The sequence below is a fragment of the Arachis stenosperma genome, chromosome 6, assembly GCF_014773155.1.
Source record: "Arachis stenosperma cultivar V10309 chromosome 6, arast.V10309.gnm1.PFL2, whole genome shotgun sequence".
Lineage (NCBI taxonomy): Eukaryota > Viridiplantae > Streptophyta > Magnoliopsida > Fabales > Fabaceae > Arachis > Arachis stenosperma.
In genome coordinates this window covers 32,525,961-32,538,388 of record NC_080382.1, presented here as the reverse complement: position 1 = coordinate 32,538,388, position 12,428 = coordinate 32,525,961, and the positions used below count along the sequence as shown (strand labels likewise).

At 40.6% G+C, this 12,428-nt stretch overlaps 1 non-coding gene across 1 annotated transcript; it reads right to left on the bottom strand.

Annotated features, from left to right (window-relative positions):
* Positions 1-2,690: 2,690 nt before the first annotated feature.
* On the bottom strand, positions 2,691-2,798 carry LOC130937656 (small nucleolar RNA R71). The gene has a single exon (XR_009068865.1). It is a non-coding gene; the product is annotated as a small nucleolar RNA R71 (small nucleolar RNA).
* Positions 2,799-12,428: the final 9,630 nt, after the last annotated feature.

Genomic DNA, 12,428 nt, shown 5'->3' with positions numbered 1-12,428 from the left:
ATTAGGAAGGTGTATGATTAGTTCTTACAGAGGCAAGTATCAAAAATGAAGGAATTCACAGAGTTACAGAAGGATTCAGCTCAAAAAGCAGAGAAAATGAGCTTACTGGCGAAAAAACGCCAGTAAGGGGCATTTTGGGCGTTAAACGCCAGAATGGGTACCATTCTGGGCGTTTAACGCCAAGAATGGTGCCATTTTGGGCGTTAAACGCCAGAATGGGCACCATTCTGGGCGTTTAACGCCAGGTGTGCAGCATCCTGGGCGTTTTAGAAAAACGCCCAGTGAGGAAGGTTTATTACTTGGACGACCCAGTGCACTTGCTGGTTAGTTGTGCGAAGTTGTGTAATGCCATGGTATTGAGCCACTAAGTTTTTGGCGCCGTTGCCGGGGATTGTTCAAGTTTTGAGCAAGCTTTTGGTAACATCAGTGCCAAGATCCGGCAACAACATCAAATTTTTGGTGTTATTGCCCGGGATTGTTTAGGCTGGACAACTGACGGTTCATCTTGTTGCTTAGATTAGATATTATTTTTTTTCGAAATTCTTGAAGATGAATTCTAGAGTTTCATGATGATTTGTTGAAATCTGGCTGGCTGAGAAGCCATGTCTAATCTCATTGGACCGAGGTTTCAACTTATCACCACAAGAACTTGTTGATTTCTTATCAATCTTGCTTTTGGAGCAGTGATTTGCTAAGGCTTGGCTGGCCTCTGGCCATGTCTAGTGTTTTGGACCGAAGCTTTCTTTGAAAGCTTGGCTGGCTGTGAAGCCATGTCTAATTCCTGGACCGGAGTCTTAGACTAGCATTGCACTGATTCCTGGAATTCTCATTAAGAATTTTGATACCTTTTCCCATTTAATTTTCGAAAAAACACAAAAAAAAAAATTTACAAAATCATAAAAAGACCAAAAATATTTGATGTTTCTTGCTTAAGTTTAGTGTCTCATGCTAAGTTTGGTGTCAAATGCATGTTTTTGTTATAATTTTCGAATCCATGCATATATTTCTTTGTTTTGATCTTTGAATTCTATTGACTTGAAGCATTTTGTGTGTCTCATATGCATTCTCATATTGTTAGTGTCAGTAGTATACAAACTGCTAAGTTTGGTGTCTTGCATGCATTGTTAATTGATTCCTTTTGCATTCTGATTATTAAAAATCCAAAAATATTTTTAATTTGTGTCTTTTCAAGTCAATGATACAAAGAATTGAAGATTCAGAACATACTGCAGAGGAATTACACAGAAAAAGCTGAGCATTCAAAAATGCCCAGTGAAGAAGGCAGACTGGCGTTTAAACGCCAGCCAGGGCACCTGGTTGGGCGTTTAACGCCCAAAGAGGTAGCATTTTGGGCGTTAAACGCCAGAATGTATACCATTCTGGGCGTTTAACGCCAGGATGGTGCTAGGGGGAAGATTTTGTTTTTCAAAATCAAATTTTTCAAGTTTTCAAAGTTTTTCAAAATCAAATCTTTTTCAAATCATATCTTTTCAATCAAATGTTTTCAAAATTAATTTCTTTCCTTCTTCAAAGATACTTACTAACAATTAATGATTTGATTGAAACATCACAAGATTGTTACCTTTTCTGTTGAGAAAGGTTTAAATGTTTCAAATCATATCTTTTCTTGTTAGGCAAGTCATTAATTTTTAAAATCATATCTTCTCAAATTGTTTTCAAATCATATCTTTTAAAATTGTTTTCAAATCATATCTTTTAAAATTGTTTTCAAATCATATCTTCTCAATCACATCTTTTTAAAACCATAACTTTTCAATTAAATCTTTTTAACCACATCTTTTTCAAAATAGTTTTCAATCAAATCTTTTTAATTTCTAATTTCAAAATCTTTTTCAAAAATCACTTGATTTCTTTTTCACTTTTAATTTTCGAAAATTATCAATCAAATTTTCAAAATGTTTTCAAAATCTTTTAAATGAAATTTCGAAAATTCTCTTCCCTCCTTCCCACATCCTTCTATTTACGGAGTACCACTCCTTCTGAATGCACAATTCGAACCTTATCTAAATAAAGTTCGAATTCTTCTTCTCCTTCTTCTTTCTATTTCTCTTTTCCTCTGACATTTCAAGGAATCTCTATACTGTGACATAGAGGATTCCACATTTTCTTTTTCTCTTCTCTTTCATATGAGCAGGAGCAGAGACAAAGGCATTCTTGTTGAAGCTCACCCTGAACCTGAGAGAACCTTGAAGCGAAAGCTAAGAGAAGCCAAGGCACAACTCTCTTTAGAGGACCTGACCGAATTCTTCAAGGAAGAAGAACACATGGCAGCCGAAAACAACAACAATGCCAACAATGCAAGGAAGGTGCTGGGTGACTTTACTGCACCTACTCCTGATTTTTATGGGAGAAGCATCTCTATCCCTGCCATTGGAGCAAACAACTTTGAGCTTAAGCCTCAATTGGTTTCTCTAATGCAATAGAATTGCAAGTTCCATGGACTTCCAATGGAAGATCCTCATCAGTTCTTAGCTGAATTCTTGCAAATCTGTGACACAGTCAAGACTAATGGGGTTAACCCTGAGGTCTATAGACTGATGCTATTCCCTTTTGCTGTAAGAGACAGAGCTAGAATATGGTTGGATTCCCAACCTAAAGAAAGCCTGGACTCTTGGGAAAAGCTAGTCAATGCCTTCTTGGCAAAGTTCTTTCCACCACAAAGATGGAGTAAGCTTAGAGTGGAAGTCCAAACCTTCAGACAGAAGGATGGAGAATCCCTCTATGAAGCTTGGGAAAGATACAAACAATTAATCAAAAGATGTCCTTCAGACATGCTTTCTGAATGGAGCATCATAGGTATTTTCTATGATGGTCTCTCTGAACTATCCAAGATGTCTTTGGATAGCTCTGCTGGAGGATCTCTTCATCTGAAGAAGACGCCTACTGAAGCTCAAGAACTGATTGAAATGGTTGCAAATAACCAATTCATGTACACTTCTGAAAAGAATCCTGTGAACAATGGGACTAGTCAGAAGAAAGGAGTTCTTGAAATTGACACTCTGAATGCCATTTTGGCTCAGAATAAAATATTGACTCAACAAGTCAATCTAATTTTTCAAAGTCTGTCTGGAATGCAAAATGCACCAAACAGTACTAAGGATGCTTCATCTGAGGAAGAAGCTTATGATCCTGAGAACCCTTCAATGGAAGAGGTAAATTACCTGGGAGAACCCTATGGTAACACCTATAATTCTTCATGGAGAAATCACCCAAATCTCTCATGGAAGAATCAAGAGAGACCTCAACAAGGTTTCAATAATAATGGTGGAAGAAATAGGTTTAACAATGGTAAACCTTTTCCATCATCTTCTCAGCAACAGACAGAGAGCTCTAAGCAGAATACCTCTGACTTAGCAACCATGGTCTCTGATCTAATCAAAACCACTCAAAGTTTCATGACTGAAACTAGATCCTCCATTAGGAATTTAGAAGGACAAGTGGGTCAGCTGAGCAAGAAAATTACTGAACTTCCCCCAAGCACTCTCCCTAGTAACACTGAAGAAAATCCAAAAGGAGAGTGCAAAGCCATAAATATGGCCGAATTCTGGGAGGAAGAATAGGCAGTGAACGCCACTGAGGAAGGACTCACTGGACGTCCACTGGCCTCCAATGAGTTCCCCAATGAGGAACCTTGGGAATCTAAGGCTCAAACTGAGACCATAGAGATTCCCTTGGACTTACTACTGCCTTTCATGAGCTCTGATGAGTATTCTTCCTCTGAAGAGGAGGAGTATGTCACTGAGGAGCAAGTTGCTAAATACCTTGGAGCAATCATGAAGCTGAATGACAAGTTATTTGGAAATGAGACTTGGGAGGATGAACCCCCTTTGCTCACCAAAGAACTGGATAACTTGTCTAGGCAGCAATTGCCTCAAAAGAGGCAGGATCTGGGAAGTTTCTATACCTTGTACCATAGGCACCATGACCTTTAAGAAGGCCTTGTGTGACTTGGGGTCAAGTGTAAACCTCATGCCCCTCTCTGTAATGGAGAAATTAGGGATCTTTGAGGTGCAAGCTGCAAAAATCTCACTAGAGATGGCAGACAACTCAAGAAAACAAGCCTATGGACTTGTAGAGGATGTTCTGGTTAAGGTTGAAGACCATTACATTCCTACTGATTTCATAGTCCTAGAGACTGGGAAGTGCATGGATGAATCAATCATCCTTGGCAGACCCTTCCTAGCCACAACAAAGGCTGTGATTGATGTTGATAGAGGAGAGTTGATCATTCAAGTGAATGAAGAATCCTTGGTGTTTAAGGCCCAAGGATATCCCTCTGTCATCATGGAGAAGAAGCATGAAGAGCTTCTCTCAAAACAGAGCCAAACAGAGCCCCCACAGTCAGACTCTAAGTTTGGTGTTGGGAGGCCACAATCAAACTCTAAGTTTGGTGTTGGGAAGTTCCAACACGGTTCTGAGCATCTCTGAGGCTCCATGAGAATCCTCTGTCAAGCTAATGACATTAAAGAAGCGCTTGTTGGGAGGTAACCCAATGTTTTATAGTTAACTATTTTCTTTTGTTATTTTATCTTTTTTGTAGGTTGATGATCATAAGAAGTCACAAAAACAATGAAAAAAGCAAAAACAGAATGAAAAACAGGAAGAGAAACAGCACACCCTGGAGGAAGATGCTGCTGGCGTTTAAACGCCAGTCAGCCTAGCTGTTGGGCGTTTAACGCCCAGTCTGGCACCCTTCTGGGCGTTTAACGCCAGAAAGGGGCACCAGACTGGCGTTAAACGCCAGTAAAGGGCAAAAACCTGGCGTTAAACGCCAGGAATGGGCACCAGCCCGGCGTTTAACGCCAGAAAAGGCTCAAAACGTGGATTTTGATGCCATTTGGTGCAAGGATGCCTTTTCCTTGACACTACAGGATCTGTGGACCCCACAGGACCCTACCATCACTCTCTCTCTTCTTCCCCCATTCACCAATCACCTCAACACCTCTTCCCAAAAAAACCCCTCCCCTATCAAATCCCATCTTTCTCTTCACCACTCACATCCATCCTTCATAAAACCCCACCAACCTCACCCTTCAAATTCAAACCACTTTACCTCCCAAACCCACCCTCAAATGGCCGAACCCTCATCCCCCTCTTTCCTATATAAACCCCTCTTTACCCCTTCATTTTCCCACTACCTAAACACCACTTCTCCCCTCCTTGGCCGAATACACCACCTTCCTCCTCTTCCTCATTTCTTCTTCTTCTACTCTCTTCTTTCTTCTTTTGCTCGAGGACGAGCAAACATTTTAAGTTTGGTGTGGTAAAAGCATTGCTTTTTCATAACCATTTATGGCATCCAAGGCCGGAGAAACCTCTAGAAAGAGGAAAGGGAAGGCAAAGGCTTCCACCTCCGAGTCATGGGAGATGGATAGATTCCTCTCAAGGGTGCATCAAGACCACTTCTATGAAGTTGTGGCCTTGAAGAAAGTGATCCCCGAAGTCCCCTTTTCACTCAAAAAGGGTGAATATCCGGAGATCCGCCATGAGATCCGAAGAAGAGGTTGGGAAGTACTTACCAACCCCATTCAACAAGTCGGAATCTTGATGGTTCAAGAGTTCTATGCCAATGCATGGATCACCAAGAACCATGACCAAAGTGTGAACCCGGATCCAAAGAATTATCTTACTATGGTTCGGGGGAAATACTTGGATTTTAGTCCGGAAAGTGTGAGGGTGGCGTTCAACTTGCCTATGATGCAAGGAGATGAGCACCCTTACACTAGAAGGGTCAACTTTGATCAAAGGTTGGACCAAGTCCTCACAGTCATATGTGAAGAGGGCGCACAATGGAAGCAAGATTCAAGAGGAAAGCCGGTCCAATTGAGAAGGCATGACCTCAAACCCGTGGCTAGAGGATGGTTAGAGTTCATACAACGCTCAATCATTCCCACTAGCAACCGGTCCGAAGTTACCATAGACCGGGCTATCATGATCCATAGCATCATGATTGGAGAAGAAATAGAGGTTCATGAGGTTATAGCCCAAGAACTCTATAGGGTGGCGGACAGGACCTCTACCTTGGCAAGGTTAGCCTTTCCTCACCTCATTTGTCACCTCTGTTATTCAGTGGGAGTTGACATAGAGGGAGACATCACCATTGATGAGGACAAGCCCATCACTAAGAAAAGGATGGAGTACACAAGAGATCCCACTCATCATGAGATCCCTGAGATTCCTCAAGGGATGCACTTTCCTCCACAAGACTATTGGGGGCAACTAAACACCTCCCTAGGAGAGTTGAGTTCCAATATGGGACAACTAAGGGTGGAGCACCAAGAACACTCCATTCTCCTCCATGAAATTAGAGAAGAACAAAGAATCATGAGAGAGGAGCAACAAAGGCAAGGAAGAGACATTGAGGAGCTCAAACACTCCATAGGACCTTCAAAAGCAAGGAAGAGCCGCCATCACTGAGGTGGACCCATTCCTTGATTTCCTTGTTCTTTATTCCTTTGTTTTTCGAATTTTGGTGCTTTATGTTATCCATGCTTGTGTCTTATGATCATTAGTGTCTTAGTGTCTATGCCTTAAAGTTATGAATGTCCTATGAATCCATCACCTTTTGAATAAAAATGTGCTTAATTGAAAAAGGAAGAATTGCATGAATTTTGAATTTTATAATAGTTTAATTATTTGATGTGGTGGCAATATTTTTGTTCTCTGAATGTATGCTTAAACAGTGCATATGTATCTTGAATTTGTGGTTCATGAATGTTGGCTCTTGAAAGAATGATGAAAAAGGAGACATGTTATTGAGGATCTGAAAAATCAATAAAATGATTCTTGAAGCAAGAAAAAGCATTGCTATTCAAAAAAAAAAAAAAAAGAGAAAACGAAAAAAAAAATAATAATAAGAGTTGTGATCCAAGGCAAATAAGAGTGTGCTTAAGAACCCTGGACACCTCTAATTGGGGACTTCAGCAAAGCTAAGTCACAATCTGAAAAGGTTCACCCAATTATGTGTCTGTGGCATGTATGTATCCGGTGGTAATACTGGAAAGACAGAGTGCTTTGGGCCACAGCCAAGACTCAATAAATAGCTATGTTCAAGAATCATCATACTTTACTAGGAGAATCATTAACACTATCTGGATTCTAAGTTCCTAAAGAAGCCAACCATTCTGAATTTCAAAGGATAGATTGAGATGCCAAAACTGTTCAGAGGGAAAAAGTTAAAAGCCCCGCTCATCTAATTAATACTGATATTCACAGATGTTTTTGGAATTCATTGCATATTCTCTTCCTTTTATCTTATTTGATTTTCAGTTGCTTGGGGACAAGCAACAATTTAAGTTTGGTGTTGTGATGAGCGGATGATTTGTATACTTTTTGGCACTGTTTTTAGTATGTTTTTGATATGATCTAGTTAGTTTTTAGTATATTTCTATTAGTTTTTAGTTAAAATTCACTTTTCTGGACTTTACTATGAGTTTGTGTGTTTTTCTGTGATTTCAGGTATTTTCTGGCTGAAATTGAGGGACCTGAGCAAAAATCTGATCCAGAGACCAAAAAGGACTGCAGATGCTGTTGGATTCTGACCTCCCTGCACTCGAAGCGAATTTTCTGGAGCTACAGAAGCCCAATTGGCGCGCTCTCAACGGCGTTGGAAAGTAGACATCCTGGGCTTTCCAGCAATATATGATAGTCCATACTTTGCCCAAGATTTGATGGCCCAAACTGGCGTTCAAAGTCACCTCAAGAAATCCCAGCGTTAAACGCTGGAACTGGCACCCAAATGGGAGTTAAACGCCCAAACTGGCACCAAGGCTGGCGTTTAACTCCAAGAAGAGTCTCTACACGAAATTTGCTTCATTGCTCAGCCCAAGCACACACCAAGTGGGCCCGGAAGAGGATTTTTATGTCATTTACTCATTTCTGTACACCTTAGGCTACTAGTTTCTTATAAGTAAGACCTGTTGCTATTGTATTAGAAATCTTGGGATTATTTTTGATCCTTTGATCACTTTGGGGAGGCTGGCCTCACGGCCATGCCTAGACCTTGTTCTTATGTATTTTCAACGGTGGAGTTTCTACACACCATAGATTAAGGTGTGGAGCTCTGCTGTACCTCGAGTATTAATGCAATTACTATTGTTCTTCCATTCAATTCCGCTTGTTCTTTGTCCAAGATATCACTTGTTCTTCAACTTGATGAAGGTGATGATTGACGCCCATCACCATTCTCACTCATGAACAAAGTGACTGACAACCACTCTTGTTCTACAAGCATTTGAGGCTTAGTGAATATCTCTTGGATTCCGGATTGCACGATGCATGGTTGATCGCCTGACAACCGAGTGCTCGCCTGACAAACGAGCCAGCCATTCCGTGAGATCAGAGTCTTCGTGGTATAGGCAAGAATTGATGGCAGCATTCAAGAGAATCGGGAAGGTCTAACCTTGTCTGTGGTATTCTGAGTAGGATTCAATGATTGAATGACTGTGACGTGCTTCAAACCTGTAACCTACTGGGCGTTAGTGACAGACGCAAAAGAGTTATTCTATTCCGGTAGGGGAGGGAACCAAACCGGTGATTGGCAGCACTGTGACAGAGTGTGTGCATTAGCTTTCACTGCGCGGATGGGAGGTAGCTGCTGACAACAGTGAAACCTTACACGAGCTTGCCATGGGAAGGAGTAAGAAAGGATTGGATGAAGACATTAGGAAAGCAGAGAGACGGAAGGGAAGCATCTTCATACACTTGTCTGAAGCTCTTACACATGATATACATAAGTATCTCTATCTTATCTTTATGTTATTTTCGTTCATCACCATATACATCTGAGTTTGCCTGACTAAGATTTACAAGATGACCATAGCTTGCTTCAATACTAACAATCTCCGTGGGATCGACCCTTACTCACGTAAGGTTTATTACTTGGACGACCCAGTGCACTTGCTGGTTAGTTGTGCGAAGTTGTGTAATGCCATGGTATTGAGCCACCAAGTTCTTGGAGCCATTACCGGGGATTATTTGAGTTGTGAAAAAGTATTGTTCACAATTTCTGTGATGAGCGGATAATTTGTATGCTTTTTGGCATTGTTTTTAGTATGTTTTCAGTATCTTTTAGTTAGTTTTTAGTATATTTTTATTAGTTTTTAATTAAAATTCACTTTTCTGGACTTTACTATGAGTTTGTGTGTTTTTCTATGATTTCAGGTATTTTCTGACTGAAATTGAGGGTCCTGAGCAAAAATCTGATCCAGAGACTGAAAAGGACTGCAGATGCTGTTGGATTCTGACCTCCCTGCACTCGAAGTGGATTTTCTGGAGCTACAGAAGCCCAATTGGCGCGCTCTCAACGGCATTGGAAAGTAGACATCCTGGGCTTTCCAGCAATATATGATAGTCCATACTTTGCCCAAGATTTGATGGCCCAAACCGGCGCTCAAAGTCACCTCAAGAAATCCCAGCGTTAAACGCTGGAACTGGCACCCAAATGGGAGTTAAACGCCCAAACTGGCACCAAAGCTGGCGTTTAACTCCAGAAAAGGTCTCTACACGAAATTCCTTCATTGCTCAGCCCAAGCACACACCAAGTGGGCCCGGAAGTGGATTTTTCTGTCATTTACTCAATTCTGTAAACCTTAGGACACTAGTTTACTACTTATAGGATCTTTTGACATTGTATCCGTACCTTAGGACCTCATAACATTTTGTACACGTTCCTTCCACAGCATGAGCCTCTAAACCCCATGGTTGGGGGGTGAGGAGCTCTGCTGTGTCTTGATGGATTAATGCAATTACTACTGTTTCTTATTCAATCATGCTTGCTTCCATTCTAAGATAACACTTGTTCTTAATCCGGATGAATGTGATGATCCGTGACAATCATCATCATTCTCAACTATGAACACGTGCCTGACAACCACCTCTGTTCTATCTTAGATTGAGTAGTTATCTCTTGGGTTCTTTAATCGGAATCTTCGTGGTATAGGCAGGACCTGATGGCAGCATTCAAGAGAATCCGGAAGGTCTAAACCTTGTCTGTGGTATTCTGAGTAGGATTCAATGATTGAATGACTGTGACGTGCTTCAAACCTGTAACCTACTGGGCGTTGGTGACAGACGCAAAAGAGTGATTCTATTCCGGTAGGGGAGGGAACCAAACCGGTGATTGGCAGCACTGTGACAGAGTGTGTGCATTAGCTTTCACTGCGCGGATGGGAGGTAGCTGCTGACAATAGTGAGACCCTACACGAGCTTGCCATGGAAGGAGACATGCGTGTTTGATGAAGACAGTAGGAAAGCAGAGATTCGGAAGATGGAGCATCTCCAAACCTCAACCCATTCTCCATTACTGCAGTACAAGTAACCATTACATGTTCTTTTGCTTCTTACAATCAATCCTGATAATTTCTGATATCCTGACTAAGATTTACAAGATAACCATAGCTTGCTTCAAGCCGACAATCTCCGTGGGATCGACCCTTGCTCACGCAAGGTATTACTTGGACGACCCAGTGCACTTGCTGGTTAGTTGTGCGGGATTGCAAAAGTGTTATTGCAATTTCGTGCACCAAGTTTTTGGCGCCGTTGCCAGGGATTGTTCGAGTTTGGACAACTGACGGTTTATTTTGTTGCTTAGATTAGGACTGTTTCATTTTTGTTGGTTTAGAGTCTTTTAGTTGAGTCTAGTTTCATATTCTAAGTTTGGTGTCAATTGCATGCTTTTATTTTTCTTTTAAATTTTCGTTTTTGCATGTTCTTAGTCCCTTTTGATTCATAAAAATTCTAAGTTTGGTGTCCTCTTTGTGTTTTTTCTCTTAAAATTTTCGAAAATTTAGTGTTTGATTTTCTAAAAATTTTAAGTTTGGTGTCTTTTTGCTGTTTTTCTCTTCCTCTTTTTAAAAATCAAATCTTTCTCATACAAATTTTTCAATCATATCTTCTTAATTGCTGTTTTCAAATCTTTTTCTTCACTAATTGATTCAGTTCTCAATTTGCTTTGATCTTATTTTATTTTTAATTTTCGAATTTTCTTTTATTTTCCTTTTATCTTATTTTATTGAATTTATTTTTTTTCGGTTATTTCAAAAAAAAATAAAAATAAACAAAATTTATCTCTTTGCAATCATTCTCATTTCCCTTTTGTCCATTATGGACTTAAGTGGAATTAATCAGTCCAAAAGGACTCTGGGGTCTTATGCTAACCCCATTACAGCTGCATATGGGTAGTAGCATCTGTATACCTCCCATCAAAGCAAGCAGCTTTGAGCTAAACCCTCCTCATTATCATAGTGCAGCAAAATTGCCAGTATTTCGGTCTTCCACAGGAAGAACCTACTGAGTTTCTGGCACAGTTTTTACAAATTGCTGACACAGTACATGATAAAGAGGTAGATCAGGATGTCTATAGACTATTACTGTTTCCATTTGCTGTAAAAGATCAAGCTAAAAGGTGGTTAAAAACCAACCTACAGCAAGCATAAAGACATGGAAACAGTTATCAGACAAATTCCTGAATCATTTTTACCCTCCAAAAGGATGACACAGCTAAGGCTGGACATCCAAGGCTTTAAACAAGAGGATAATGAATCCCTTATAATGCCTGGGAGAGGTATAGAGGTATGCTAAGAAAATGTCCCTCTGAAATGTTTTCAGAGTGGGTACAGCTAGACATTTTCTACTATGGGCTTACAGAAAAAGCTCAGATGTCTTTAGACCACTCAGCTGGTGGATCTATACACATGAGGAAGACAATTGAAGAAGCTCAAGAGCTTATAGACACTGTTGCTAGAAACCATATCTGTACTCTAGCAATGAGTTCTCTCCAGAAGAGGAAGTCATGACAGTAGTCACTGACTCTAATCCTCAAGAACAGGTAATGGAGCTTAATCAACAACTACTCCTGATGACAGAACAGTTAGCAGAATTTAAAGAGATGCTCAATGAAACTAAAGTTGCTAATAAAAGCATAGAGCTACAGTTGAATCAAGCAAAACAGCAAATATCTAAACAGATAACAGAAGAGTGTCAAGCAGATCAATTGAGGAGTGGAAAGACCTTGAATAACACTGTTCAAAAGAGCAAAAAGCCAAATAAGGAACAAATGACAGAGGACAACCAAACCACTGTTCAAAATCCCTCTGAGGACAGTAAGAGCCCAGAGAGGAATATTGGCGTTCAAACGCCAGAAAGGGAAGGAAAGTTGGCGTTAAACGCCCATTCCTTGCCCAGTTCTGGCGTTCAAACGCCAGAAAAGGAAGGGAAGTTGGCGTTTAACGCCCAAACTTCACCCATTCCTGGCGTTCAAACGCCAAGGGAGGATCAGACACCTGAGAGTGCTGACAGTAATCCCTCTAACAAGGCTTCTTCAACCACTTCTGTAAGGAATAAACCTGCAGCATCTAAGGTTGAAGATATCAAGCCAAGATGCCTTATCCTCAGAAACTCCGCAAAGC